The following is a 22,908-nucleotide window of genomic DNA, read 5'->3' on the forward strand; positions in this document are numbered from 1 at the left end:
TCTTAGGCAGACAAGTAGGACTTTGTCAGGCCTATGAGAGATCTATTGGGCATTCTTTTCTTGGTGGAGGTAATAGGGGCATAAGGTGAAAGTTTGAAAGGGTGGTGTGCTCAGAGTGACATCAGGGTATACGTGAGAAAGATAGGCATGGATTATGAAGTTTTATGTAGCACACTGACTCATTGGAAATGTAATAGATCAGCAGTTTTTAACATGCTTAGGTCACAGACCTATTCCATAGTATTCTAGAAAATATGTGTACCATAATGTAAATACTCAAATATTTGCATCTACTCTGAAGCCCATTCATGTATCCCTCCCGAAAAACAACTGCTCTTGTAGGTGTAGAAAAGCCAGTGAACAATTTTTAGTAAAGGAATGATATCAGATTTTATTTTGCTGTGAGGCCTCTGTGAAGAATGAACTGCAACAGTTGTACCTCCTTACAGAGGAGGTAGCTGTTACTGTTTTATATAGTTGACATTCTACAAGGAGAAATGGGAGACTAGGTGTGGTGGCTCACGCCTGTAATCTTAGCATTTTGGGAGGCTGAGGAGGCGAATTGCCTGAGCTCAAGAGTTTGAGACCAGCCTAAGCAACATGGTGGAACACCACCATAGTAAAATACAAAAAATTAGCCAGGCGTGGTGGCATGTGCCTGTAGTCCCAGCTACTTGGGAGACTGAGGAATGAGAATCGCTTGAACCCAGGAGGTGGAGATTGCAGTTGCAGTGAGCCACGATCATGCCATTGCACTGCACTCCAGCGTTGGCGACAGAGCAAGACTCCATCTCAAAAAAAAAAAAGAAAAAGAAAAAGAAATTGGAGAGAGCAATATTTAAAGCTAAAAATTGTTTAGAATTGTAAGGAGCAGATTAAGTCCCTATAGTCCTTCTCAGTGGGGGGTTTCATGAGATAATTATCATAAATTCCTAAGGCTGTGGTTCTTAAAGCAGGAGCTCCTTCCTGATCTGTAGGGTCAACATCACCTGGGAATGTATTAGAAATACCGATTCCTGGCAAGACCCCAGACCTGGTGACTCAGAAATCGGGTGTGGAATCTAGAAGTCTGTACTGTAATAAGTTCCCAAATGTTTGTGTTGCAAGCTAAAGTTTGAGAACTTCTGCTCTAGGGCATTCATGGCACACATACCCCTTATACATATGGCATAGCATTGGAACCATCTTTGGGAAAGTTAAGATGGTAGTCACGCTGAAATCATTTTTTATTCTTCATTTTGGTTGTGCCTAGAAGTAAACAGTGTATCCGTAAGTAGAAAAATATAAATAGATAATTCAGTATATTCTAGTAAAATTACTGAACATTAAATATAAAGTAATAAAGCAGCCAGAGAGAGAAAAGTCATTTATAACTGAACAGCAGTTAATTTAGCATACTTAGCAAGAGCATTAATAGAAGCCAAAACCCAATAGAATAATATCATTAAAGTGCCAAGGAAAAATAAAATAATTTTCAAAACTGTCATTCTAAAGTGAAGAAATGTATTTTCAGATGGAGATGAAGAGTTTACCACTCATAGACCGTTAGCTAAAGAACTACTTACTGAAGGTAGTTGTACTTTATAAGAGGAGGTTGAACCCAGAGCGTAGAAAATGATGCAAGACACAAAGTTAGCACAGAAATTGGTAAACCTATAGACAAATCTGGGCAACTTGATTGTATAAAACAGCATAACAAACACACAAGAATTAATTACTGTTCTAGAAAAAAAAATATAAGACAGGAGGGGTGTTAATCTGAATTACTGTTTTTTGAGGTCTGGTTCTTAAAAAGGAGAGTAATAATATTGATTCTACTTACAAGTAATCCTATTAAAAATTTAAGTAAAACTAAGCTGGGTGTGGTGGCACGTGCCAATAGTCCCAGCTACTCAGGAGATCAAGGTGAGAGGATTGCTTGAGCCTAGGAGTCCAAGACCAGCTCGGGCAACATAGCAAGACTGTCTTCATTAAAAAAAAAAAAAAAAGTGCACCTTCCATGTCATTAGAGTAAGTAGAGGAAAGGCAGTAGAGAAAACAGTCCACTAGAATGTAGGAAAAGAGGAAAAAGAAGGCTGGGTACAGTGGCTCATGCCTGTAATCCCAACACTTTGGGAGGCCGAGGCAGGTGGATCACTTTAAGGTCAGAAGTTCGAGAACAACCTGGCCAACATGGTAAAACCCCGTCTCCAATAAAAATACAAAAATTAGCCAGACGTGGTGGCGGGCGCCTGTAATCCCAGCTACTTGGCAGTCTGAGGCAGGAGAATCCCTTGAACCCAGGAGTGGAGGTTGCAGTGAGTCGAGACCCCACCACGGCACTCCAGCCTGGGCGAGAGAGTGAGATTCCATCTTCAAAAATAAATAAATACATAAATAAAATTTAAAAAAGGGGGGGGCGGGAAAGCAAAGAAAACACATAGTATAAACAAAGTAAGGCATTGGAAATAATTTCAACTTTATGAGTTATATAAATCAGTTTATATAAATGTAAACAGATTAAACTTACCAGAGAAAACAGAGATGCCAGAATGAGATTTTTTTATTTAAAGGCAGCAAACAAAATAATTATATTGCTATTTATGAGTAAGTAATCTGAAACATTCTGTTTTTTTTTTTTTCTTTTGAGACAGAGTCTCCCTCTTTTGCACAGGCTAGAGTGCAGTGGTGCAATCTTGGCTCACTGCAAGCTCCGCCTCCCAGGTTCATGCCATTTTCCTGCATCAGCCTCCTGAGTACCTGGGACTACAGGTGCCTGCCACCACGCCTGGCTAATTTTTGTATTTTTAGTAGAGACGGGGTTTCACCTTGTTAGCCAGGATGGTCTCGATCTCCTGACCTCATGATCTGCCTGCCTCGGCCTCCCAGAGTGCTGGGATTACATACGTGAGCCACCATGCCCGTTCATGAATCTGAAACATTCTAACACAAGGAACCAAAAGAAAGCTGGCATAAGTATATGAATTTTAAGAAAAATTAGACTAGGCAGAAGTATAATCAAGGATGAAGAGATTCATTCACAAGGAATGAGATAATTTACTAGGAAGACTTAAGTATTTCTAGGAGGTTGCAGTGAGCGGAGATGGCAACACTGCACTCCAGCCTGGGCAACAGAGCAAGACTCTGTCTCAAAAACAGAAACAAAAAGAAGTGAGGTTGAAGTGAATGATATAAGTATTTAACATAAGCATTCCAAAGAAAGAAGAAAATGATGATGCTAAAGGTAGAAATTAATGATAGAAAACAAACAATAGAGAGGCTCAATGAAACCAAAATCTGTTTCTTTGAAAAGACTGATGAAAAGATGAGCCTCTAAAAAGATGCATCAAGGGCCAGGTGTGGTGGCTCATTCCTGTAACACCATCGCTTTGGGAGGCCGAGGCAGGTGGATCACCTGAGGTCAGGAGTTCGAGACCAGCCTGGCCAATATGGTGCAACTCCATTTCTACTAAAAATACAAAAAATTAGCCAGGTGTGGTGGTGCGCGCCTGTTGTCCTAACATTCGAGAGACTGAGGCAGGAGAATCACTTGAGCCAGGGAGGCAGATGTTGCAGTGAGCTGACCTCGCGCCACCGTACTCCAACCTGGGCAATAGAAAAAAAACAAAAACAAAAAACAAAGAATCAAGGAAAAAGAAGGCACAAATAATGTTATTTAAAATGTGAAGAACAATAACTACAAGTTTAATAGAGCTTCAAATAAAATATATAAAGTTTTATGCCAGTACATTTGAAATGACATAGGAACAGACAAAATTGGCTATTTTCTAGAAGAATATACCAAACAAAACTGAAATAATTTATTTCAAGAATAGATTGAAATCCTGAATAGATGTAATATCAATAAAATTAAAATCAGTAATTAAAAATATACCTCTTCCTTCCACATACAGCCATCAGATGAGTTTACAAAGTTGTACTATACCTTTAAGAAACAAATTGTTCATATTTTATATAATTTTAGAGAATAGAGAAAGAGGCAAAGTTACTCAGTTTAATAAATTTTGAAGCCAATATAACCCTCATACCAGTAATGGCCAAAGACAGTATGAGAGAGGATATTGGCCTTTGTCAATTTTATTTATTTAGAATTTTTATCTAGGTATCTTAGTTATAAAATAAATTTAAGTTATTTTAAAAATTTGTATTAATAGAAAATTCAAGCATATAGAAAACCAGATCTAAGTGGAATATTGAACCCCATTCTACTCATCATCCAGCTTCAGAAATGACCACCTCATGGTTAATGTTATTTTATTTAGATGCCCATTTACTTCTCTTTTCATATTATTTGAGAGCAGATTCTACAATTACCACATGTAATCTGTAAATATTTTAATGTATGTCTTTAAAAGACAATTAAAAAAACTATAATACTATTATTACATCTAAAGATAATTTTTTGTTTATTTGTTTTAGAGACAGGGTCTTATTCTGTTTTCTAGGCTGGGGTACAGTGTCCAGATTATAGCTCACTATAGCTTCAAACTCCTGGGCTCAAGCAATCCTCCTGCCTTAGCTTCCTGAGTAGCTAGGACTACAGGTTTGCACCACTGCTTTGGCTAATTTATTTTTTGTAGAGATAGGGTCTTGCCATGTTGCCCAGGCTGGTCGCAAATTCCTGGCCTCAAGTGATCCTCTTGCCTTGGCCTTCCAAAAGTGCTCAGATTATAGGCATGAGCCACTGTGCCTGGCCTAAAAATAATTTTTTTTTTTTTTTTTTTGAGACCAGTCTCACTCTGTCACCCAGGCCAGAGTGCAGTGGCAAGATTTCAGCTCACTGTAGCCTCAAGCTCCAGGGCTCAAGTGATTCTCCCACCTCAGCTTCCTGAGGAGCTGGGATCACAAGCGCTCATCACCACACCTGGCTAATTTGTGTCTTTTTTTTTTTTTTGTAGAGATGGGGTTTTGCCATGCTGCCCAGGCTGGTCTCAAACTCCTGGGCTCAAGCAGTCCACCCCTCAACCTCTCAGAGTGCTAGGATTACAGGCCTGAGTTATCGCACCTAGCCTCAAAATGATTTTTTAAATATCAAATTGAATATCTGTAATCCATGTTCAAATTGTCAATGGTCTCAAAAGTTTTATGTTTAAATTTTTAAATACTTTAAATCAACATCCATGTAAGGTCCTTACAGGGCAATTGGTTGATCTCTCAAGTATCTTTTATACAAAGATAATGTATTCTGTCTTCTCCATTTCCAAGAAATTACTGGGTCTTAGAGGTTTAATCACATTTTAGTTTTTTAAGTTTTGGCAGGGTTCTTATAGGTGGTGGTGTGTTTTTCCACCAGGAATTACATATATGGATATGTTTTTGTGTGAAACTTAGCAGACATTTGTTTGTAATTTATTAATTCAGTAGCAGTTCAAAATGATAGTGTTCTAATTTTGTCATTTTATTTATTATCTGTAAAATCTGTAGAGATAAACTTGTATATCTACTGTTTTGTTACCCAGAGATGGAGTTGTCATAGGAAATGCAGGATAAATGCTTCATTCTTTCTCTTTATGTGTGAATGTTCAAAAATGAGTTGATTCCCTAGCATCCTTCAAAGCTACTTAAAACAATTTTTAAAAGAATTATGAATCATGGATATATGTGAATCCACTGGACCCAATTTTAATTTTTGAGTTTCTTTTTTAAGCAGGCTTTTATCCTGTGTTAAGAAATCTTGTAAAGAACAAAGAGGGCTGGGCATGGTGTCTCACGCCTGTAATCCCAGCACTTTGGGAGGCTGAGGCAGGTGGATCACTTGAGGTCAGGAGTTTCAGACCAGCCTGGCCAACGTGGTGAAACCCTGTCTACTAAAAATACAGTAATTAGCTGGGCATGCTGGCAGGCGCCTGTAATCCCAGCTACTCGGGAGGCTGAGGCAGGAGAATTGTTTGAACCTAGGAGACTTGAGGTTGGAATGAGCTGAGATCGTGCCATTGCACTCCAGCCTGGGTGACAACAGTGAAACTCTTGTCTCAAGAAAACAAAGAAAATTTATTTTTTATTAACAAACAGATTATAGTAGCTTTATTGATGTATAATTGACACACAGTTAATTGCACATATTTGAAGTGGTTTGACAAATTTTGATATATCTACACTTGTGAAACTGTCACCACAATCAATGAATGGACCTGTTTCCACCACCTTTTCTCCACTGTAGGCAACTCCTGATGTACTTTATGTCACTATAAAATAGTTTGCATTTTCTAGAGTTTTATATAGATGAAGTCATACAGTATGCACTCTTTTTTTTTGTCTGGCTTTTTTTACTCAGAATAATTATTTTTACAGTCATTCATGTTATGTGGATCCTTTGATTGTGGTGTTCATTTTTTTCACTTTTTTTTTTTTTTTTTTTGAGACAGAGTCTCATGCTGTTGCCCAGGTTGGAGTGCAATGGTGTGATCTCAGCTCACTGCAACCTCTGCCTCCTGGGTTCAAGTGATTCTCCTGCCTCAGCCTCTTAAGTAGCTGGGATTATAGGTATGTACCACCATGCCTGGCTAATTTTTGTATTTTTAGTAGAGACGGGGTTTTACCATGTTGGCCAGGCTGGTCTCGAACTCCTGACTTCGTGATTCACCCACCTCGGCCTCCCAAACTGCTGAGATTATATAGGTGTGAGCCACCGCACCCAGCCCATTTTTTTCACTTTTATGTGGTGTTCATTTCTTTTTATTGCTGGGTAGTATTCCATTGTATGGATATGCCACAATTTGTTTAGCTGTTTGCCTGCTGATGAACATTTGGGTTGTTACTAGTTTTGGACTCATAAAAATAAAACTGCTGTGAACAGTTGTCTGTACATCTTTGTATGGACCTATGCTTTCATTTCTCTTGGGTTAATATCTAGGAATAGAACGGCTGCATCCTATGGTAATTAAATGTTTTACCTTTTAAGAAATTGCCAAACTATGTTCCAACATGGTTGTTTTGTTTTACATTTCTTTTTTTTTTTTTTTTTTTTGAGACCACATATCACTCTGTCACCCAGACCGAACCGCAACCTCTGCCTCCCAGGTTCAAGTGATTCTCCTGCCTCAGCTTCCTGAGTAGTTGGAATTACTGGCACTTGCCATTACGCCCGGCTAATTTTTGTATTTTTAGTAGAGATGGGGTTTCACCATGTTGGCCAGGCTGGTCTCGAACTCCTGACCTCAGGTGATCAGCCTGCCTCAGCCTCCCAAAGTACTGGGATTACAGACATGAGTCTCCACGTCTGGCCTTGTTTTACATTTCAACCAACAGTGTATGAAAGTTCCAATTCTTCCATGTTCTCATTAACACTTGGTATGGTCAGTTTTGACCATTCTAATAGGGGTGGTAGTATGACCTTGTCATTTTAATTTGCATTTTTCTAATGACCAGTGATATTGAGCAGTTTTTTTTTTTTTTTTTCTTTTTGAGACCGAGTCTCACTCTGTCACCCAGGCTGGAGTGCAGTGGCACCATCCCAGCTCACTGCAACCTTCATCTCCCGAGTTCAAGCAATTCTCCTGCCTTAGCCTCCTGAGTAACTGGGATTACAGGTGAGCACTGCCACACCCAGCTGATTTTTATATTTTTTTTAGTAGAGATGGGGTTTTACCATGCTGGCTAGGCTGGTCTCGAACTCCTGACTTCAAGTGATACACCCACCTCAGCCTCCCAGAGTGCTGGGATTACAGGTGTGAGCCACCATGCCTGGCCTCCGAGCATTTTTTAGTGTTGTTATTTGCTATTTATATATCTTTTCTGGTTAATATCCAAATCATTTGCATGTTTTTAATTGGGTTGTTTTCTTCAAGTTGTTTTGAGAGATCTGTATGTCTGTGTGTATGTATATATGTGTATGTGTATATGTGTGTGTATGTATATATGTACATGTATATATTATAGTGTGTGTATATATATACTTGATATAAGTTCCTTATCAGATATGTGATTTGAAAATATTTTTTTCCCAGTCTTTGGCTGGTCTTTTCTCTAACAGTGCCCATCCCTTCTGACAGTGTTTTTTGTACAGAAGTTTTAGATTTTGATGAAGTCTAATTTTTCAGTTTGTTCTTTTCTGGGTTGTGCTTTTGATGTAAGAAATCTTTGCCTAACCCAAGGTTGCAAAGATTTTCTCCCAGAGGTTTTAGTTATATTTTATATTTATAACTGAGATCCAATTTGAATTAAATTTAATATTTATTGCAAGGTATCTGTCAAAAAAAATTTTTTTTTTGGCAAATGGATATTTAGTGGTCCCAACATTTGTTGAAAAGACAAAATCATGAACATATTTTTCTGCATCCATCATCAAGCATGTTCTCTTGATACTCACTTGGGAGCTCTCAACTGCTGGTTTTAAAGTAAAATATAGGCTGGACACGGTGACTCATGCCTGTAATCCTAGCACTTAAGGAGGCCAGGGCAGGTGGATCACTTGAATTCAGGAGTTCAAGACCAGCCTGGGCAATATAACAAAACCCCATCTCTACAAAAATTCATAAATCAGCTGGCTGTGGTGGCTTACGCCTCTGGTCCCAGCTACTTGGGAGACTGAGGCCTCAGGAGGACTGCTTGAGCCCAGGAGGCAGAGGTTGCAGTGATCTGTGATCACACCGTTGCACTCCAGCCTGGGGGAGAGAGCAAGACTCTGTCTTAAAAAAAAAAAGTCAAATATAAATATATGAGTATTTATGTATTGATTTTAAAAGGAAAGAAATAAATGTAAATACTTTTATAGCTTTTTTAACAATGAAACATGATACCAGTTGGAAAACATGATAGATTCAGTTGGAAAACATGAAAGATTAAATGGATACTTATATCTATTTATAATAATAATCATAAACAATAGAGTAGGAGAAGCAAGCTAATTTGTACCCAGAGTACATTGCATTGATTAAGGTGAAATTGATCACCAGCCACTAGACCAGGACAAAGAGGTTGTTTTTGGAGACATACCAATTAAATTGTCAATTTAATTGCCCCCATCTTTCCCTGTTCTTGCCACAGTTATGCCAATGTTTTGAGTTTGGAATGGGACAAAGTATTTCTTTTTGGTTATTCCCTACAGGAGATGCTTAGGGAACAGTGAAAAGTGTTCTTCTTTTTGTACTGTATTTGGCTGTCTTTTCTCTTGTGACACTTAAGAGATTGGGGAGGCACTTTAGGATCGTAAGAACCCAGACATTTCCTTATTGTATTATTTCATCCAATTTGGAGAAAATTCAATAAAAATGAGTTAATCCAATTAGTGCATCTGAAACTTTAATAGTTTCTCAGTTACATATGTTTTCTGTTGTAGAGTTAAACAGTCTAAAACCCAATCCCAGGGTAATGTTTGATCCAGTAGGGGAAGATGGATTTATTTTCATTATGATAATACTAGTTCTTTTATTGTCTGCTTTTTATTTTATTTTTACATTTATTTTTATTTATTTTTTTAAGAGACGGGGTCTCACTATGTTGCCCAGGCTGGAGTACAGTGGCTGTTTACAGATATGATCCCACTATTGATCAGCACAAAGTTTTGAACCTGCTCCATTCCAAACTGGGCTGTTTCATCCCTTCTTAGGCAGCCTGATGGTCTCTCATTCCTAGGAGGTCACCATATTGCTACCAAACTTAGTGTGGACACCGGACCAGCATAGTGCACTACAACCTAGAACTCCTGGGCTTAATCAGTACTGCCACCTCAGCTTCCCAAGTAGGTAGGACCGCAGATGGATGCCAACATGTCTGGCCCACTGGCTTTTAAAAAAATAAATTGTTTGTCATCATTTCCATTATAACAAGACTACTCATAGTTTTATTCATGAAAACAAATTTTCAAGGCAATATTTGTGATGATAAAGCATAATGCTTTATTAGAGAAAAATAAAGCAATTTAGTATATTTAGAGACTTAGTGCATACCAACGTTAAACAATGATAAAATGCTATTAAAATGTTTTGAGTGGTTCTTTACTAGTTGTTTGGGAAACTTTTTGAATGTTTAAACTATCAGAATTCTTAATTTATATATAAAAGATTAGACCTAGTATTCATAGTAGGAAATGGTGTATCATTAAAATATAAGAATAGGTTGGCCGGGCGCGGTGGCTCAAGCCTGTAATCCCAGCACTTTGGGAGGCCGAGACGGGCGGATCACGAGGTCAGGAGATCAAGACCATCCTGGCTGACACGGTGAAACCTCGTCTCTACTAAAAAAAATGCAAAAACTAGCTGGGCGAGGTGGCGGGCGCCTGTAGTCCCAGCTACTTGGGAGGCTGAGGCAGGAGAATGGCGTAAATCCGGGAGGCGGAGCTTGCAGTGAGCTGAGATCCGGCCACTGCACTCCAGCCCGGACGACAGAGCGAGACTCCGCCTCAAAAAAAAAAAAAAAAAAAAAAAAAAAGAATAGGTTAATTTGTAATAGGTTTGTATTTTTCAGCCTTTCAGGTGCCCTTTCAAGCTTGTGGGTTTAAGTTTGATTATATTGGGAAAACCTAGCTAACTAGCACATCAGGGTTAGGGAGAGGCTTGCTGAAGTAACTTCAGGCACTTGATTGAACTGAGAATTTATTATGTAACAAGTCTAGCAGAATTTTATGGGAGCTGGAGGGTAGAGTTACTCAAGTGAAACAAATTTCATGTTAAAAAATTTGGGGCCAGGCGTGGTGGCTCACGCCTGTAATTCCAGCACTTTGGGAGGTTGAGGTGGATGGATCACTTGTGCCAAGGCATTCCAGACCAGTCTGCCTAACACAGTGAGAATCCGTGTCTACAAAAAATAAAAAAACTATCCAGGCATGGTGGTACGTGCCTATAGTCCCACTACTTGGGAGGCTGAGGTGGAAGGATCACTTGAGCCTAGGAGGATGAAGCTGCAGTGAGCCAAGATCGCACCACTGTACTTCAGCCTAGGTGACAGAGTGAGACCCTGTCTCAAAAAAAAAAAAAGAAAAGAAAAGAAAAATGTTGGCAGTGCTTATGATTCTGTACTGAATGATGTCAACAGATTTCTTAACTTCACACAGAACAGTTTTGGTTGGGGAGGTCAAGAGAGCTCTGTTGGGAGAATTACATGTATTTGTAGGGTGTCTTAAAGCCAGTTACTGTGAGTTTTGTTTTGCTTGAGGGATGATTCTTTGTAACTCCTGGGTTCTGAAAAGGAGTTATGTGATAAATTGTGATAAATACATTTTACTGTGATGCTGGAACAATCTGTGGGTGATGGTTAAGAACTCAGGTAGGACTAAATTTGAAAACATAAAATAAATGCTTTGATACTAAGAAACAAGAAGAAACTTCTTTTTTTTTTTTCCTTTGAACATGGGATAAGAAATCCTAAAATAACAAAAAAGTGGCACATGTGACCTGGTGCAGTGGCTCACACCTGTAATCCGCACTTTGGGAGGCCTAGGCAGGTGGAGCACGAGGTCAGGGGTTCGAGACTGGCCTGGCCAATGTGGTGAAACCCCATCTCTACTAAAAATACAAAAATTAGCTGGGTATGGTGGTGTGCGCCTGTAGTCCCAGCTACTCAGGAGGCTGAAGCAGGAGAATGGCTTGAACCCGGGAGGCAGAGATTGCTGTGAGCCGAGGTGGTGCCACTGCACTCCAGCCTGAGCAACAGAGCGAGACTCCGTCTCAGAAAAAAAAAAAAAAAAAGACACATGCTTAGTAGATAAGGTTTGGTAGTTGGAAAATTTGGGAAGGTTTAAAGAGGTTCCTTATAGTTTTGGCTTTAGATGCTGGTTTTGGTCTCTGTAATGTGGAAGGGACATTTAACTAAAAACTTCAGGCCGGGCGCCATGGCTCATGCCTGTAATCCCAGCACTTTGGGAGGCTGAGGCGGGCAGATCACTTGAGGTCAGGAGTTCAAGAGTAGCCTGGCCAACATGGCGAAACCCTGTCTCTACTAAAAATACAAAAATTAGCCAAGCACCACGTGGTGGTTGTAATCCCAGCTACTCTCGAGGTTGAGGCAGGAGAATCACTTGAACCCAGGTGGCGGAGGTTGCAGTGAGCCAAGATTGTGCCACCACACTCCAGCCTGGGCATCAGAGGGAGACTCCATCTCAAAATAATAAGTAAATAAAAAATAAAATAAAAAGTGGGAATCTGCAGGTACTATAATATATGTGGCTATAACGCATTTTGTTACATTATGTAACTATCCATTTACATTGTGAAAGCTTGGGAAGTTACTTTAGGCCTTTCTGTTAACTAAATTACAGAAAGAAAAAAGTATCTGTTTATGTAGTTAAGACGTTGTTGTGTTCTCATTCATCAGGTAATTATTGAACATCTACCTACTTTCAGCATCTGCATGTGTGTGTGAATATTAAATATCACACCAAGACATTGTTCAGAGGAGACAGAATAGTGAGGTGAGATAAATGAGAATGTCTCTGTGGAAGATTAGACTGGAGCATGAACTTGAACTATGAGTAAGATTTGGATGGGATGGAAGTGGGTGGATGGGAATCACATTTGGAGATGATTAAATTCATAAAACTGGTAATATACGTGCATCTTCAAGTGACAGTGAGGAGGAGATTTTTCAGTGTGGCATGATAGGTTCCTGTTTGGGTGGAGTGAAAGGTAAGGTTTTAAAGTAAATTGGGACTGTTGTATGGATTGTCATGCTATGTGGGGTTTAAATTTTTTCTTGTAAGCAAGTGTTTGCGCAAGATCTTAATATGGTGTTTTAGAGGTGGGCATGGTGGCGTGTGCCTGTAGTCCTAACTACTCAGGAAGCTGAGGTGGGAGGATTGCTTGAGCCTAGGAGTTTGAGACTGGCGTGAGTCAACATAGTGAGATCTCATCTCTAAAACCAAACCAAAACAAAACAAAATGGTGTTTTGGGAAAATAATTGTCTGGAATGGCTTGGAGAATCTTATTAAGACTAGAGGCAGAGAAACCAATTAGGAAGGTTTCATAATGATTGAAAAATGAATGAAAGGGTAGCATATATTGAATATCTGCTGTGTGTAATGCAGTGTGCTAGGTTTTCATATGTATTATATATTATCTTTCACAGCAACCTTAAGAGGTTGGTGTTAATAAGCCTCTGGTTTTCAAGACACTGAATTTCAGTGAAGTTAATTTTTTTGCTCAAAGAGTCTGCTAACTTTTAGTGGGTATGCATAGATCTACTTCTTTCTTTTTTTTTTTTTTTTATTATACTTTAAGTTCTAGGGTACATGTGCATGACGTTTATATCATGTATAACTCCCCAATGCAATCCCTCCCTCCTCCCCCCTCCCCATGATAGGCCCCAGTGTGTGATGTTGCCCTTCCCGAGTCCAAGTGATCTCATTGTTCAGTTCCCACCTATGAGTGAGAACATGCGGTGTTTGGTTTTCTGTTCTTGTGATAGTTTGCTAAGAATGATGGTTTCCAGCTGCATCCATGTCCCTACAAAGGACGCAAACTCATCCTTTTTTATGGCTGCATAGTATTCCATGGTGTATATGTGCCACATTTTCTTAATCCAGTCTGTCACAGATGGACATTTGGGTTGATTCCAAGTCTTTGCTATTGTGAATAGTGCCGCAATAAACATACGTGTGCATGTGTCTTTGTAGTAGAGTAATTTATAATCCTTTGGGTATATACCCAGTAGTGGGATGGCTGGGTCATATGGTACATCTAGTTCTAGATCCTTGAGGAATCGCCATACTGTTTTCCATAATGGTTGAACTAGTTTACAATCCCACCAACAGTGTAAAAGTGTTCCTATTTCTCCACATCCTCTCCAACACCTGTTGTTTCCTGACTTCTTAATGATTGCCATTCTAACTGGTGTGAGATGGTATCTCATTGTGGTTTTGATTTGCATTTCTCTGATGGCCAGTGATGATGAGCATTTTTTCATGTGTCTGTTGGCGGTATGGATGTCTTCTTTTGAGAAATGTCTGTTCATATCCTTTGCCCACTTTTTGATGGGGTTGTTTGTTTTTTTCTTGTATATTTGTTTGAGTTCTTTGTAGATTCTGGATATTAGCCCTTTGTCAGATGAGTAGGTTGCAAAAATTTTCTCCCATTCTGTAGGTTGCCTGTTCACTCTGATGGTAGTTTCTTTAGCTGTGCAAAAGCTCTTTAGTTTAATTAAGATCTACTTCTTTCAAACAGGTACATGTTATATGGCAATACTGTACTTTAATTCCCTATTAATGAAAATCTGGGTTTCCATTTTTTAATTATTTTACTAGTAATGCTACGATAAATATTCTTACACATATCTTTGTACATAGTTTCTAGTACTGTATTTCTGTGGAAGAAATTCCTAGAAGTGGAACTGAGTTCCTGGATTAAAATGGCCTTTAAAACAAATGATATAGGAGGAAGTATCCTGAATGGGTAATGGATCATGATTGTCGTGACAATTTTAGAATCTTAGTTAAAGGTACAGTGTACTTGGTACTACATGAAAAACTAATAGAGCATATCCCTGCCAAGTATAACATAAAGCCATGAAATACTAGAACGAAAGGCCCTAAAATAATTAATTCCTTAATTTTATTGTTAAGGCTCTTGAAATCTAGAAAGTTTTTAGTGTTCCTGAAATAGAGCAGGGATTAGGATCTAGATACTCAGATTTTTCGTTTACTATTCTAAGTGTAGTGTTTGAGAAAACAACATTTGCATTTCTTTTCTTTTTTTTTTTGAGACGGAGTCTCACTTTGTCACCCAGGCTGGAGTGCAGTGGCGTGATCTCAGCTCACTACAACCTCCGCCTCCCAGGTTCAAGTGATTCTTGTGCCTCAGCCTCCTGAGTAGCTGGGACTACAGGCACGTGCCACCACACCCAGCTATTTTTTTTTTTTTTTTTTTTGAGAGGAGGTCTTGTTCTGTTGCCCAGGCTGGAGTGCAATGGCGTGATCTCAGCTCACTGCAACCTCTGCCTCCCAAGTTCAAGCAATTTTCTGCCTCAGCCTCCTGAGTAGCTGGGATTACAGGTACCTGCCACCACGCCCAGCTAATTTTTGTCTTTTTAGTAGAGATGGGGTTTCACCATCTTGGCCAGGCTGGTTTGAACTCCTGACCTCATGATCCACCTGCCTCGGCCTCCCAAAGTGCTGGGATTACAGGCGTGAGCCACCGCACCTGACCCTATTCTGTATTTTTAGTAGAGACAAGGTTTCACCATGTTGGCCAGGCTGGTCTTGAACTCCTGGTCTTGAGTAATCCACCTGCCTTGGCCTCCCAAAGTGCTGGGATTACAGGCATGAGCCACTGCACTCAGCCCCACATTTCTTTCCATTGTGTTTGTGTGTGTGTGTGTGCATGTGCGCACGCCTCACATGCTTGTAAGTGCTGTTTTCTGCCATTTTTACTTAATATTACCTCATAATGGGTTATGAAATTTTGATGGATTCCAAAAGTATTAAATGTTTAGTTACCCTTTCTTTTCCTCCGCTCCTTTCCTATTAACCAAGTAAAGTGATAAACAGGTACATTCTTATGTTTAGATGAGTTAAGATGGGAAAAGAAGATAAAATTTTTATCTTTATTTAAAAGGAAAACATGATGAGTTACAAAAAAAAAAAAAGATTTCAGAAACAGTGATCTGGAGGATATAGTCCACCCACTTTTTTTCCTATTTGTTTTACATTGGTAATCTAGAATTATATTTTGTTGGTAAGGTATGGTTTAATTACCCATTCCTTGTTGGGCATTTTGGCTTTTTTCCCAAATCTCAAAACATTTTAAATTTCCAATTACTTGTTGCTAGTATTATAGAGGTACAATTGGTTTTGGATATTGGCTTTGTATCCTGAAGGATGAAGGAAAGGGTATAATATATACCGAATATCTTGTTAAACTCCCTAATTAGCTCTAGTAGCTTTAGGATTTTCTCTACAGATGATCGTGTCTATGAAAAAAACTTTTTACTTCTCTCTTTTCAATTTTTATGCCTTTGATTTATTTTCTTTTTTCTTTTTTCTTTTTTTGCCTTATGGTGTTGTCTAGGCCTTCAAACACCATTTTGAATAGAAGTGGTAAGAGTGCAATGAAATAAAATTAAATGCATAACAATGGTTTTTCTCTTCCTCTGCTTTCTGAGTTTGTATAAATTGATGAATTTTCTTTTACCAATATGAAATGTCCTTTATCTCCAGTAATACTACTGTCTTAAAGTCTGCTTCATCTAAAATTTACAGCTTCTCCAGCTTTCTTACAGTGTTTACATACTATATTTTTTCTTTTAACATAAATTTCCTTTATAATATACTTTCACCTTTTACTTTTAATGTAAATCTCTATCTCTTAAATAGCATGTAGTTTCGTGCTGCCTTTTTTAAAAAAAATTTATTCTTACAGTCTCTGCTTTTTAAATAGGGTGTTTAGTCCATTAATATGTACAGTTATTTATATGGTTAGGTTTATATTTTTATCTTGCTGTTATTTTTTTTTCTTCCCTTTTTTGGCATTCTTTTGGATTGAGTGTTTTTTAGCCCATTAATCTTTGGTTCTTTAGCTGTATACCTTTGCGTTCATTTTTGAGTGGTTCCTCTAGGGATTACAATATACACTGTTAACTTTTCATGGTGTTCCAAGAATTAATATTACAGAAATAAACGTTTATATTTGAGAACTATGAAACCAGACTTGGTAATTTTTGTAGGGTCTTGTCTCCTACAAGCAAGTTTTCCTTGTTTGTCACCCCACTTAGTGAAGTTCTGAATATAATGACAAAAACTCTAGGGCAAAAATCTTGGTGACTTATTTTGAATTAAAGCTATTCATCTTCATTCTCATCATATTTGTACCAAAATTCAACATCGCAGCCCTTGATAGCATGCAAGGGAGTTAGATAACAGGAAGCCAAAAGCTCTATTTAGATACTCTGCATATTTTCTTCAAAGTCTAGAATGTGCACATCCTTCAGAGTTGGATAACAAGAAGCAAAAAGGATCATTTACTCACTTTTATTTTGATTTAATCTGGTCCAGAGAAGGATTTCATGATCAGGTCCAGGTTGTCCTGAGAATTTTCTCAATGGACTACATAAGTCTCCTCAGTGAATTTCTTTGGCTAGCCTTAGCCTGCTTTTCTGACAAATTAGAAATCACATGTACCTAAAGTATTTTTTTCTAGTTCTATATTTGTACTGTCAGTACTTTTAGAAATTTTTTTTCTTAAAATACCTTACCAAAGTTCTGAAAGTAGTTTCTAGCCTTAGTATCATAAATTGTCAGATGCATGAGAAAACTTGATAGTCTTTTCAGTATTCAGATAGAGGGTCAACTGAATATTGATTGGTTTCCATTTATAACAACATAAACATCTGTTAAAACCTGTAACACCTATGAACAGTGATATGCTACATTATGGATCTCAGTGATACTCATTACTGGTTGTATAATCTTGACCAAGACCTTTAATTACAGAGGAGAATTCAGGTAAAATGGAGATAATACCTGCAGTGCAAGTTTTTTTAATTAGGGGTAATGTACACAAATGCATAGTAGTACCTTGTACACAGTTGGTACTCAATAAATGGTTATTATATCTATGTGAAATCATAGAATGTCAGCACTAGAAAGGATGTTAGAAATTACCCAGATAGGGCCGGGTGCAGTGGCTTACGCCTGTAATCCCAGCACTTTAGGAGGCCAAGGCGGGCAGATCACTTGAGGTCAGGAGCTTGAGACCAGCCTGGCCAACATGGTGAAACCCTGTCTCTACTAAAAATACAAAAATTCACTGGGGGTGGTGGCACACACCTCTAATTTCAGCTACTCAGGAAGATGAGGCAGGAGTATCACTTGAACCTGAGAGGCAGAGGTTGCAGCGAGCTAAGATTGTGCCACAGCACTCCAGCCTGGGCAACAAAGCTAGACTTTGTCTCAAAAGGAAAATAAATTACCCAGATAATGAAACCAGTTCAGAATGGTTAAGTGACTGTTACTGCCCTCCCTCCCCTGCCACATAAGGGGGTAAGCTCTTTGAGAATAGGGATGTTTTATCTTTTATTTTGTGCTTTATAGAGCACAGTGATGGACTTTAGATACTTGCTTCATTAAGTACATTTCAGACATACTACAATGTCAGATAAATTATATTTTTATTTGATTTAAAATTATTGATAAACCTTTGAGAGTCACATAGCTCTAAGAATATACATTAGTGAAAATGTAATTTCAGGCTTGTCTAGTTATTAATAGAAATGAAGCAAGGAGTTTTAGAAATATATATTTCTAAATTTGTATATTTAATACTAGGAATGCTTTCAAGCAGGCATATTTAAGTTGTTTCTGTGTACAGTTTTTTAGCTATGTCATCATAGTCAAATGCTACTGCATGGTGAATTCCTTCCTTTTGCCATAACTGTGTTGTTTAGTCCTCAATCTGTTTGCTGCTATGCACACTTACAAACATCTCAACCAGTGGACTTACTTTTAATTTTTAAATTTCCCTTTTGAGCATTTTTACCCATTAGAAGGATTGGTACTTCATGAATTTTATTCTTTGGTAGAGGTCTTCTAAAGAACAGAGAGGAAAAAAAATAAATAAAGAATAGAGATAAAATTTACTTACATGTTTTTTAATAGAATAAAACTCATTTTATCTTGCAATTACCATATGGACCACTTTGTAAATCTAAGAAGCATTTGGGGATATTACTGGTCTTGTTTTACCTATATATTGAAGCATTTTGTTATTTCATCCAGGAAAGTATTGTATTGGTACTCATCAAAACTATACTTACAAAAAGGGGGCTAAAATAAAAAAAGAAAAATGTTGGAATTAGCTAGAGTAGAAGTTGACAAACTTTTTTGTGAAGGGTCAGTTAGAAAATGTTGTAGGCATTGTGGGCTACATATGATCTCTGTGGCATATTCTTCTTCTTAAACAACCTTTAAATATTCAAAAACCATTCTTAGCTCCCACATCATACAAAATAGGTTGTGGGATCAATTTGGCCTGTGGACCTTGGTTTGTCATTGCATTAACCTACAATTTTCATATTGCATTGCCCAAAAGATTATGCCATATTTTAAGTCATATAAAAGGAGACTGGAGACACCATCTTTATGGTCTCTTTTTAGCTTCTATTGAACAGAATGTAAATTCATACTTTTAAATATTTTGGTCATAATGGCAAAGAGAAGAAAATTGACAGAGGAAGAAGTTTCACAATTATTAGACAAATCAGAAAATGAATACAAAAAGGTAAATTCTATACTGATGATGATGGTAAAGTGGATCATATGAGCAAAAATACCTACTATGAATCTTCAAATAAGATCTCATCATCTGAGTTTTCTCAACTAAAACTTTGATGATTGAACAGTGTATTTTTAAGGATCAAGAGAAAATACGAGGCCGGGTGTGGTGGCTCATGCCTGTAATCCCTGCACTTTGGGAGGCCGAGATGGGTGGATCACTTGAGGTCAGGAGTTCCAGATTGGCCTGGCCAACATGGTGAAACCCTGTCTCCACCAAAAATTTGAAAATTAGCTGGGCGTAGTAGCACAGGCCTGTAATCCCAGCTACTCAGGAGGCTGAGGCATGAGAATTGCTTGAACCCTGGAGGTGGAGGTTGCAGTGAGCCCAGATCGTCCCACTGCACTCTAGCCTGGGCAACAGAGCGAGACTCTGTCTCAAAAAAGAAAAGGAAAAAAGAAAAAAAAAGAAAAGAAAATATGGTATTCTACTCAGTCATTTAAGAGGAAGGAATTTCTCACACAATATTTTGTCATGGACAAGTAGTGAAGGATGTGTTCTGCTGTTCTTTTATCTCTTATATTTGTGCTCCAAAATAGACTGGCTATGGTTTTATAAGTAGACAAATGCTGAAAGTAGGGGTGTGTACAAAAGTGATTGGAAGGAAATAGGTGTCAAAATGAAAAATCATTGGCTTGATTATTCTAAATAATGGTTATAAATCTAAAAATATTTTGCAAAATATAGATCAGAGGATAGCCATCCTTACTTCAACAAATTGTGAGCCATTAAAGGTTTCAAAACTTCAAGCTTTCAGGTATTATATTTTGGCAATGTAGATGCCAAAAAAAAGAACAAGATACAACCAAAAGCTATAATTTATTAGATATCTGACTTATAACATTTATAAAATGGATGTGTTCCATAAGATGGATGTATTCCATGTTTATCCATGATGGTTGATGGGCAGTTGTATTCATAGGACATAGCCCATTTCGGCTATATCTTAAAAACAAGGAAAATGTGGAACGACTATCTGGATTTGCTGTATTTAAATACTTAGAAAAAAATCTAATAATGTTTTCCACTATTTCCTGATTCTTCTCAACATTCTCTAAAATATATGTGTGTGTGTGTAAAGGTTCCGTTAGATGCAAATAACAAATGATGATGACTGCTTTTCCTTATATACTGAGAGTAAAGAACTAGCTCCCTGTAGGATTTTTTTCCTCTGAGTTGTGTTTTGTCTTAGGCTCTTGATTTACATGGAGGAGGGATGCTTTGAGAAAGAGTCTTAAAAAAATTAGCTGCTGCATTTACTGTTACAGTGTTTTAAAGAACTTGATCTAATTTACATTTGTTTTTTATATTAAGACTAGGTCATATAATTTGCTTGCTCTTCTGTTTTTGTATTATGATTTATAATTTATTATTTTTGCATTTATTTGATAATGATATACTTTGATAATGATATGCTTTCTGGATTTTAGCATAATTCTAGATTTTAAATAAATCAAATGGTAGAGTAAGGAGCTCCAGAAAATCCAGTCTTCCATAAAAGCAACAACAACACTGTCAGAAAATCATAGCTCACTGTAGCCTTAATCTCCTAGGCCTAAGCGATCCTCCCACCTCAGCCTCCCTAGTAGCTAGGACCACAAGCATGCAGCACTTCGCCTGGCTAAGTTTTAAATTTTTGTAGAGATGGGGTCTCGCCATGTTGCCCAGGCTGTTCTCAAACTTCTGGGCTCAACTGATCCTCCTGCCTCAGCCTCTGAAAGTATTGGGATTACAGGATATGAGCAGCTGTGTCTGACCCAGAATCAACTTTTTGGAACTCTGGTAACTCACCAAAAGTTTGTAGCAATCAGGGGAACACTTAAGAAAATACACTGAATCTCAGTAAGAACAGTGAGCTTTGTGGCATTTGCCTACCCTGGTCCCATCTGCTTCTCAGCTCAGTGGTAGCCTTGAAAATAACAGTCTCCATTCCTGGTACTGATACAGGGAGCGGGATAGACCTAATTCAGAAAGAATTGTAATTAACTTGTTCTCATCTATCTGGCGGCTTGCTAGAAGACTGTTTTTAAAAAAAGAGGTCTGCCTTTATGTCACCTAACTTGGAACTCTTTTGATGGAAAAGTAACTACCTTGGGGGTGTTTGTTAAAAGTATTTACAGACATATGTTTAGTTACTGTTGCCTGAGACAAAGGAAAACAGTTGGAGCAAACCAAAACTAATCAGAAAGGTTGGGAATGAGATGCTTTGGGGAATAAGGGCTTTGAAATTCTCTGACATATTCTTGGGAATCTTGAAGGGTACATGCATGCCCAGAGCTTTGTGCATGCTCAGGAAAGACCCGAGACGACCCAGAGCTCTCTCGCTGGCTCACTTTAAGTCTCTGCACAAGCAGGAAGTGAAGACTAAGGTGGAGTTATAAACTGCCTGGCTTAATATTGAAGGCATGTCCCAACACACAGAGCCCATGTGCAAAGACTGGCAGAATTTTTTGGTTGCGGAGGTTTAAGGAAATTTATTTCTAATCACCAGCAGACTGCTAACTAATGGAACAGAGAGTTCACTGGCCACACATGACAAAGAAACAGACTTTACAAAATTAGTTCAGATAAGTCATTAAATGAGGAAACAACTACAACAAACAGCAACGACAAACCCCTAGAAGGGGGAAACATCTGATTTATAGAGCTGTCACACTGTAATATTCGAAATGTCCAGTTTTCTACAAAAAATAATGAAACATACAAATAAACAGAGTAAGGCTCTTATACAGAAGAAACGAACAGAAACTACCCCCAAGGAAGCACAAAGACTTTAAGTAAGCTGTCTTTATTATGCTCAAATTGCTAAAGGAAACCAGGAGAATGATACATCATCAAATAGAGACTATCAATATAGAAATTATAAAAAGGAACTAAACAGTTTATAGCTGAAAAGTACAGTAACTGAAAGGTTCACTAAAGGTTTAGATAGCAGAACTGAGTAGACAGAAGAATCAGTGATTTTGAAGGTAAATTAATTGAAATATCCAATTTGAAGAGCAGACCCTTAGAGACCTGTGAGACACTGTCAAGTGCACCAACATGCACACCAACACAGTGTAATGACAGTAACATAAGGAAAGGCGAGAGAGCTGGAAAGAACATTTGCTATGATGTGAATGTTTGTGTCTTTTTATATGATGTCTTTTAAATTTATATGATGAAATCCTAACCCCCAAGGTATTGGGAGATAGGGACCTGGGTGGTGACTGGGTCATGGGAGTAGAGCCCTCATGAATGGGATTAGCACTCTTAGAGTAATAAGATCACTTGCCCTTCTACCATGTGAGAACACAGTGAGAAGGCAGTCTCTGTGAACCAGAAAATGGGCCTTCACCAGATAGCAAGTCTGTTGGTTCCTTGATCTTGGACTTCCCAACCTCCAGAACTGTGAGAAATAAATTTCTGTTGTTTATAAGCTACCCAGTTTATGGTGTTTTGTTATAGCAGCCTGAAGAGACTAAAACAATATTTAAATAAATAATGCTCAGAAACTTCTCAAATTTGAGGAAAAACATTAACCACATTTAAGAAGCTCAAGAAACTCCAAGTAGGATAAGCTATACCAAGACACATGATAATCAGATTGTCAAAAGGCAAAGAGAGAATGTTGAAAGCATCAAGAGAAGTAACTCATCACATACAAGGATCCTTGATAAGATTAATAGCTGATTTCTCATCAGAGACTCCATAGTCTTCTAGAGGGTAGTG

At 38.1% G+C, this 22,908-nt stretch overlaps 1 protein-coding gene across 1 annotated transcript in view; it reads left to right on the forward strand.

Moving 5' to 3' along the window:
• The window catches only part of HIKESHI (heat shock protein nuclear import factor hikeshi), a 40,445-nt gene that overhangs the window by 8,503 nt on the left and 9,034 nt on the right, over positions 1-22,908 (forward strand). The gene's annotated exons all lie outside the window — the stretch shown is intronic.

Source organism: Trachypithecus francoisi, unplaced genomic scaffold (genome assembly GCF_009764315.1).
Source record: "Trachypithecus francoisi isolate TF-2019V2 unplaced genomic scaffold, Tfra_2.0 Lachesis_group8, whole genome shotgun sequence".
Classification (NCBI taxonomy): Eukaryota; Metazoa; Chordata; class Mammalia; order Primates; family Cercopithecidae; genus Trachypithecus; species Trachypithecus francoisi.